The following is an 8,799-nucleotide window of genomic DNA, read 5'->3' as shown; positions in this document are numbered from 1 at the left end:
GGGGGGGGGGGGGGGGCAGAGAGAGAGGGAGACAGAGAATCCCAAGCTGGCTCCAAGCAGGCTCCATGCCTTCAGCGCAGAGATGGATGTGGGGCTGGAATTCACAAGCCTGGAGATCAGGACCTGAGCCAAAAATCAAGAGTCGAATGCTTAACTGACTGAGCCACCCAGGCGCCCTGGCACTCAGTTGTTAATCTGACTTCATCCTGAGTTGATAGGGAGCCATCAGAGGCTGTTATGTGAGCTTGGAAGCCCATGTCAGCTTTGAGTGGTTGCCGGAGGGGAGACTACTTACCCTCACAGTGTCTGTTTAATTCCCTCCAGACAGGTTGGGAGGTCTTTCTTGAAGTCTAGCTAGAATCTCTTCTTTTGTAACATCAACTCTTCCTTTTGCTTAGTTCAGTGCATCAGCTCATTGTTGCCAACACAGTGGTCTGACAACGCGGCAGAGTTTGTAATTTGCATTTTGATCTCCTAGTTAGGTAGCTTTCCTCCCTTTTGCCTGGGGGGTGGGGACTGAGGCTGTTAAGGCTTAGGGCCGCCAGGCCAAAAGCAGAGGTTGCCAGGCACCACAAGACTCCCTCAGCCAGGGCTTTTGTTTACTGAGGCCCGGCTCTAGGAGACACGAGTCTGGGTTATTCCAGAACGCAGGGCTCCCAGGCTTGGGAGGGGCAGAAGTGGCTCATCAGAGGAGACGGGAAGAGATTTCCCAAGCCTGAGAAAGTGAACAGGGTCTGAGTGTCTTTGATGAAGCCATGATCTTGAGAAATAGCAACTTTGCAGCACTCCCGCTCACTCCAAGAGCTGCAGAGTTTCTGTTTCCGGGGGAGTGATGGATGTGCCTGTGTGCCCCGAGTGTGGTAGTTTGGGAGCCACAGAGAAAGGCCACTGTGGCAAAGCCAAGCAGATTCATGAGGATAGAGCAAAATTAATTGCCGATTAGTAGAGTCCTCCCCTGAACATTCTGAACTGGACACATCCTCAGGAATAGTGCTTAGGAGGGGTGGGGACATTATCAAAAATTAAATGATATAAACTTGCAGTTAAAGAAAGTAAATCTAGGGGCGCCTGGGTGGCTCAGTTGGTTAAGCGTCTGACTTCAGCTCAGGTCATGATCTCACAGTTCGTGGGTTCGAGCCCGGCATCAGGCTCTGTGCTGACAGCTCGGAGCCTGGAGCCTGTCTTCAGATTCTGTGTCTCCCTCTCTCTCTGACCCTCCCCTGCTCACGCTGCCTCTCTTTCTCTCTCAGGGAAAAAAAAAAAAATTAAAAAAAATTTTTTTAAATAAAGAAAGTAAGTTTAGGGCGTTCAGGGGGTTCAGTCAATTAAGCATCTGACTTCTGGTTTCGGCTCAGGCCATGCTCTCACAGGTCATGAGCTCGAGCCCCACAACGGGCTCTGTGCTGGCGGTGTGGAGCCTCTCTCTGCCCCTCTCTCTGCTCCACCCCAGCTCATGCACTTGCTCACTCGCTCGCTCTTTCTCTCTCAAAATAAATAAATAACACTTCAACAGTTTTTTAAAGAGTGTATTCAAAGGTAATAACCACTTCCTAATCATTTCCCTGCATTCTGCTGTCTTCTGTCCTCCTGGGCCATTCACATCTGCGCGGTGGAAACGTGGCATGATGGTGCACATCTACACACCACCTTAGGTAACGTCATGTTGGCAGCTTGAAATCTGCTGTGGTGGCACTATTTATACTACGAAAATAGGCAAATGTTACAAATTAAGTCTCTTCCTAACACCACCCCCTCAAGACGTTTGTAAACATTTACTGGCACTCCACTGGGATTCCCCAAATATGACTGTGATCGAATTTCCCGCCAGCCTGGCGGCAGGGTGGGAGGGGGTTGGAGCAGATAATGTGATGTAGAGAAATAAATAGACGTGACATGCCTTACATCTGAGCATTGCGGATAACATGCATACTTGCTACAAATGTCTGGTCCAGATGTACTCAGGGGCTCATCTCTCCCACTTCCTATAGAAACAAGCGTGCACACACACTCAAAGCACACTCTCCCCAAGACACACCGGTAGTGCTTTCTGGATGGACTAAGACTAGGAATGGCAGGAGGGCAGGGACTCTGTTCACTGCTGCTTTATATTTGTCTTTAACGCTTATTCATTTTTGAGAGACAGAGCGTGAGGGGAGGAGGCGCAGAGATAGAGGGAGACACAGAACTCGAAGCAGGCTGCAGGCTCTGAGCTGTCCGCACAGAGCCCAGCGTGGTGCTTGAACTCACGACCAATGAGATCATGACCTGAGCTCAAGTGGGACACTTTATCGACTGAGCCACCCAGGCTCCCCGAGTTCACTGCTGCTTTAGTCTCAGNGCGGCGGTTGTGGGGAGCAGAAGGGAGAACCAGCCAGAACCCAGGAGTTGGTTCTTCTCCAGCACACAGTTATCTACTTGGAAACAGGGAAGATTGTTAGCCAGGGGCAATTCCTGCCCAGGGAACATTTGTTTTGTTGTTTTAAGTTTTGATTCAGATTCCAGTTAGTTAACATACAGTGTCATATTAGTTTCAGGTGTACAATATAGTGATTCATCCCTTTCCCAGGGAACATTTGACTAGATCTAGAGACATTTTGGGGGGGGGGGTCACAACCTGGGGGGTAGGGTGAACTAGCATCTGGCATCCCGAGGGATTTAGCAGCAGCTAAATATCCTACAATACACAGGACAGCCTCCCCCCACAGACTATCAGAGAATTATCCTGCCCCAAACATCAGCAGGACTGAGGTTGAGAAACCCAGGGATAGAGGACACAGAGGGGAGGCACTCAGACCCGGCGGGGCTTAGGAAGAGATAAAGAGAAGGACTGCTTGCCCAGGAGCTGCCGATGCCTCCCTCCACCACCACCCATTTCCCTACGTGGAGTTGGGTCTCTCACTCTGTGTCTTGCCCTGCTTCTCTGGTCTGTCTCTGGTGTCCGCCCTGTTTATCTCTTCTTATCTCGTGGCCACTCTTTCTCATCTCTGTTGTGCCATCTGCGCTGCCGGATCCCCGTGTTCTGAGACAGGAGACAAGCCTCTGGCATTCCTACTCCCTTGGCCCACACTAATCACACCCGCTGCCTTGGCCTGGGGGCTGAGCCAGGAGGCTGGCAAAGAGGGAGGAGGGAAGACAGGCAGGGGGCCTAAAGTTCCCACTCCCCCTACCGCCCATCGGGCCTTCACCACTAGGGCCCTTCTGTCTGCCTCGGAGAGGTCTGGAGCTCCAGCCTGCTCTCACTCTCGGGCCAGGGACCCAAGTCAGTTTTCCCAAGTGGCCTTGCTCTGTCCACTGACCCCTTTGTTCCCACCCCACCCCCAGCTCCTTAAATTTCCGGTCTAGCCTAGTCCAGCAGCTGTTACAAAACAGCTGGGGACTGGGCAGCTCCTCGCCGCCAGCCCCACCCTGGGCAGTAAGGGACACCAGGCTCGTGACTGCTGCTGAGCTGAAGTTCCCTTTGCCCAGTGACCAAGGACTCCTGGCCTTCTCCCTGGTCCTGGTTTCCAAGACCCAGAGCCCAGCACTTGGAGCCAGGACATGATACCCTGTGCTTGGACCCCAGCGCTCAGTATCCAGGCTCAATTACCAGTGCCCGTCACCAGGACCAGTCCGCAGGGCCAGGCTAGAACTGCCCGCCCTGCTTTCTGCACTCACCTTACCTGGCAGCCCCCATGGATGCAGGGGCTCTGCTGTGTGCTGGGCCCGTGGAGCCAGAGGCAGGGCTGTGTGAGGCCAGAGACCCTGCAGAAATGTCTGGTGGCAATTCTTTTTTTTTTTATTTTTTATTTTTTATTTTTTTATTTTTATTTTTATTTTTTTTNTCATGACCTACGGGAAAGTCGGACGCTTAACCGACTAAGCCACCCAGGCGCCCCATCTGGTGGCAATTCTTAAAACAAATTTGAGGGGTACCTGTGTGGCTCGGTCGGTGAAACATCTGACTTTGGCTCAGGTCATGATCTCATGGTTTGTGGGTTCGAGCCCTGCATCAGGCTCTGTGCTGACAGCTCAGAGCCTGGAGCCTATTTCAGATTCTGTCTTCCTCTCTCTGCCTGTCATCTGCTGGCACTCTGTCTCTGTCTCTGTCTCTGTCTCTCTCTCAAAAATAAACATTGAAAATTTAAAAAAAAAGAAATAAACACATTTGAATGGCTTTTAAGTAAAAATCATTCAAATGAGGATTTAAAATAAAAATTGGCAAAAGGACCAGTAGTATGGGCTGAGAAGGAGAAAGGCCAGGGTCTGGGGTTACCAGATAAAATCCAGGATGCCCAGTGAAATTTAAATTTCAGGGAACAATAAAGATTTTTTAAATGTATGTCCCATGTCATATTTAGAACATACTTATACTGAAAAAATTATTCATTGTTTATCTGAAATTCTACTTTAACAGGGGTCCTGTATTTTGATTTGTTCACTCCAGCAATCCCACCAAGGGCTAGGCTTCTCTCCGCTCCCCACCTAGATTATCTTCCGGCTTTAGGTGGAGAAGCAGGGAGGGTTTCTATCGCTGCTCACTTTTGGGTAAAAGAAACTATGGGGGATCCTATTTTTTATTATTTTTATTTTTATATATTGTCTCATTTACTTTAAGGAGTCAACATTGGTTTATAATACAAAAAAGTCAAATATTATAGACGCCATGCCTTGAGGTGATTATTGCAACGTACCCCATTTGTTCAGTCTTTAAAATGATTTTTTGATGGGTACCTGGGTGGCTCAGTCGGTTGAGCTTCATTTCAGTTCAGGTCATGATCCCAGGGTCATGGGATCAAGCCCTGCACTGGGCTCTGCACTGAATGTGGAGCCTGCTTGGGATTCTCTCTCTCTCTCTCTCTCTCTCTGTGTGTGTCTCCCCCTGCTCACTCTCTCCCCCTCTAAAATAAAAAAAAATTAAAATGATTTTTTGACCAAGTAGTACAGTCACATGCTTCAAATTTTCCATAGGTACAAAGAATATGCAATGAAATGTCTCTTCCGCCCATGTCCCTTGGCCATCCAGTTCCCTTCCTCCTTTTCCTTCCAGAGACATCTTATGGCCACAGCCTCATAACTTCCTGCCTCCAGTCTCGTCCAGCTGTCTCCATCCTGTGGCCGGCTGGTATTTTCACCTCCAATCACGTTGCCTCCCGACTTACAACCCTTCCATGAGTTTTCCATGCCACAGGAGAAAGAACAAACTTCTCAGCTAATCAGAACACAAGGCACTCAGCTCAGTGCCTGATTCCTGTCCAGCTTCTGGGACACTCGGCAACATTCCTTCCTGTCTCTCTCACTGCACCAGTATGAAACACAACCTGCCTATTAGTCTCCCTCTCTCACTCCCCCAACTGTTCTGGCTTCCATGCTCTTGCTCATGTTTCTTTCTCTCAGACATTTATTGCACACAGACAGCTTCTAGTGGCGTGCCAGGCACTGGGGGCTAGGAAGGACAGAACTGACATGTTCCTGCTCTTGTGACTCAGGTTCTAGCAGAGGAGCATTTAATAGACAAAGAGTTGGGGCGCCTGGCTGGCTCAGTTGGTGAAGCACGTGATTCCTGATCTCGGGGCTGTGAGTTCAAGCTCCCTGTTGGGTGCAGAGATTACTTAAAAATAAAATCTTGAGGGGCACCTGGGTGGCTTAGTCGGTTAAGCGTCCGACTTTCGCTCAGGTCATGATCTCGCGGTTCGTGGGTTCGAGCCCCGCGTCGGGCTCTGTGCTGACTGCCAGCTCATAGCCTGGAGCCTGTTTCAGAGTCTGTCACTCCCTCTCTCTCTGACCCTCCCCTGCTCACGCTGTCTCTCTCTCTCTCTCCTAGAAATAAATAAAACATTAAAAAAATAAATAAAATAAAATAAAATAAAATAAAATCTTGAAAAAAAGAAAAAAGACAGGGGCACCTGGGTGGCTCAGTCAGTTAAATGTCTGACTTCAGCTCAGGTCATGATCTCATAGTTTGTGAGTTCGAGTCCCGTGACAAGCTCTCTGCTGTCAGCACAGAGCCTGTTTCAGATCCGCTGCCTCCCTTTCTCTCTGATCCTCCGCTGCTCACACTATGTCTCTCTCTCTCCCTCAAAAATAAAATAAACATTGGGGCACCTGGGTGGCTCAGTAGGTTGAGTGACTTCGGCTCAGGTCATGATCTTGAAGTTGGTAAGTTCAAGCCCCACATCTGGCTTGGTGCTGACACCTCAGAGCCTGAAGCCCCAAAAAAGTGGTATTTAAGAGTTTCAACAGGGGTGCCTGGGTGGCTCAGTGGGTTGCACCTCCAATTCTTGATTTCAGATCAGATCATGATCCCAGGATTGTGGGATCCAGCCCTGTATCACACTCTGCACTAAGCACAGAGCCTGCTCAAGATTGTTTCTTTCTCTCTCTCTCTCTGTCTCTGTTTCTGTCTGTCTGTCTCTCCCTCTCTCAAATAAATAAAGTGAAAGAAAAAAAAAAGAGTTGGACAGTCATCAGCCAACCCTGATGGTGGGGAGCCTGGGCGTGGGCAGGGGAGAGTATCTCAGGCCAAAGAAACAGTTTATTCAAAGCCCAAGAAGAATTACAAATGCAAGGTAATAGGAACACAGAGAGGAAGAATGTGAGAGCCACAGGGTGACAAGCCCCAAGGAAGCCACGCTGCACAGCTGTTCATCTTATCCTGAGGGCAAGGAGGCCGGGGAGGGCTTTACCCACGGAAGTGTGTGGGCGGAATTGTGGCTGCAGGGCAGAGACCAAATTGGAGGAGAAGCCTTGCAATCCTCTCCAGGAGGGCCTGCCCTAGTGTGAGGGCGCTGGTGGCAGAGTCGGATGTATTTCAGAGGTGAGGCGGGGTGAGGAGTGGCTTCTGAAGTATCTTCCGGCTTTGCAGACTGCTGGATCCTGGGATGTCCTCTAGGATGGAGTTTCTGAGTTCACTTTTGGTCTTGTTGAATTGGTGGCCCTTGCAAAACACCCAAGCCAGGATGTCAGGCAGACAGATGGGCAGGCTGTCAACCTCAGGGAAGAAGTCTGGACTGGAGGCTGGTATTTGGGAGCCATCGGCATAAAGATAGTAAAAATTTTATCTTCACTGAGACTTCATGGAGTACTTGCCAGGTACTTGCCAATACTCAAGTATTGATTCCTCACAACAACACCGTGAGATATGTCTTCATTCTTGCCATTCTGCCGATGAGGGGAGAGGAGTGAGTTACTATAACCAAGGTTACACAACTACTAAGTGACAGAGCGAGGTTCAAACCCCAGCAATCCGGACAGAATCCATGCTCTTCCCCACACCACACACCCTCTCACTTAGACAGTAGCTTGAGCCCCAGAAGTGGGTAAGATCAACTTCAGAATAGTGAGTGATAAGAGCAGATCATCAGCCCTGATGAATATGAGCCTCTGAAGCTCAGGGGCTGAATCTTGCTCTTCAAAAAATTCTCTCTGAAATGGTTAGTGTTTTCATTTTTAAAAATTAATCACCATACAAACATCAACTCAAAATGAGTCAAAGGCCTGAACATACACATTAACACTATAAACTCAGAAGAAAACACAGAGGAAAGGTTTCAAGACATTGGACTTGGCAGTGATGTTTTTGGATATGACACCAAAAGCATCGGCAACAAAAGAAAAAATTGATATGCTGGATTCCATAAAAATTAAAACCTTTGTTATAGGACACTATCAGCAGACTGAGAAGACAAACCAAAGAATGGGAGAAAATAATGGTAAATCACATATCTGATACGCACGTAATAGCCACACTCAACAACAAAAACCCCAATTAATAAACAGGCAAAGAGGGGCGCCTGGGTGGCTCAGTCTGTTAAGTGACCAACTCTTGATTTCAGCTCAGGTCATGATCTCATGGTTTGTGGGATTGAGCCCCACATCAGGCTCTGCTTGCTTGAGATTCTCTCTCTCCTTCTCTCTCTGCCCCTCCCCCCAATAAATAATAAAGAAAAAAAACCCCCAAATTAATGGGCAAAGAACTTGAATAGACATTTCTCCAAAGAAGATCTACAAATGGCCAATAAGCACATGAAAAGATGCTGATTATCACTAATCATTAGGGAAATGTAAATCAGAACTACAATGAGATACAACCTCATGCCCCTTAGGATGATGTCGTTAAACAAAACAGAAAATAACAAGTGTTGGTGAGGAAGTGGAGAAATTGGAACCTTTGCATATTGCTGGTGGGAATACAAAGTTGTACACTTGCTACAGCAAACAGTATGGCAGTTCCTTATAAAAATTAAACATAGGGTGCCTGGGTGGCTTAGTTGGGTAAGCATCCAACTTTCACTTAGGTCATGATCCCGCGGTTCGTGGGTTCGAGCCCCGCGTCGGGCTCTGTGCTGATTGCCAGCTCAGAGTCTGGAGCCTATTTCGGAGTCTGTATCTCCCTCTCTCTCTGACCCTCCCCTGCTCACGCTCTCTCTCTCCTAGAAATAAATTAAAATATTAAAAAAAAAAATTAAACATAGAATTGTTATATGGTCCAGCAATTCCACATCTGGGTACACGCCCAAAACAATTGAAAGCAGGGACTTGAACAGCTATTTGTACACTTATGTTCATAGTGGCCTTATTCACAGTAGCCTAAGGTGGAAACAATCCAAATGTCCATCAACAGATAAATGGATGACAAAATGTAGCATGCAATGGAACATGATTCAGCCTTAAGAAGGAAAGGAATTCTGACACATGTTACAACATGTATAAACCTTGGAAACATTATGGTAAGTGAAATAAGCCAGTCACAAAAAGAGAAAGACATGATCCCACTTAGAGTATTCAAACTCATAGAGACAGAAAGTAGAAGGGTGATTGCTA

Source organism: Crocuta crocuta, unplaced genomic scaffold (genome assembly GCF_008692635.1).
Source record: "Crocuta crocuta isolate KB4526 unplaced genomic scaffold, BGI_CrCroc_1.0 scaffold303, whole genome shotgun sequence".
NCBI classification, from domain to species: Eukaryota; Metazoa; Chordata; class Mammalia; order Carnivora; family Hyaenidae; genus Crocuta; species Crocuta crocuta.
This window is presented reverse-complemented; position numbering follows the sequence as displayed.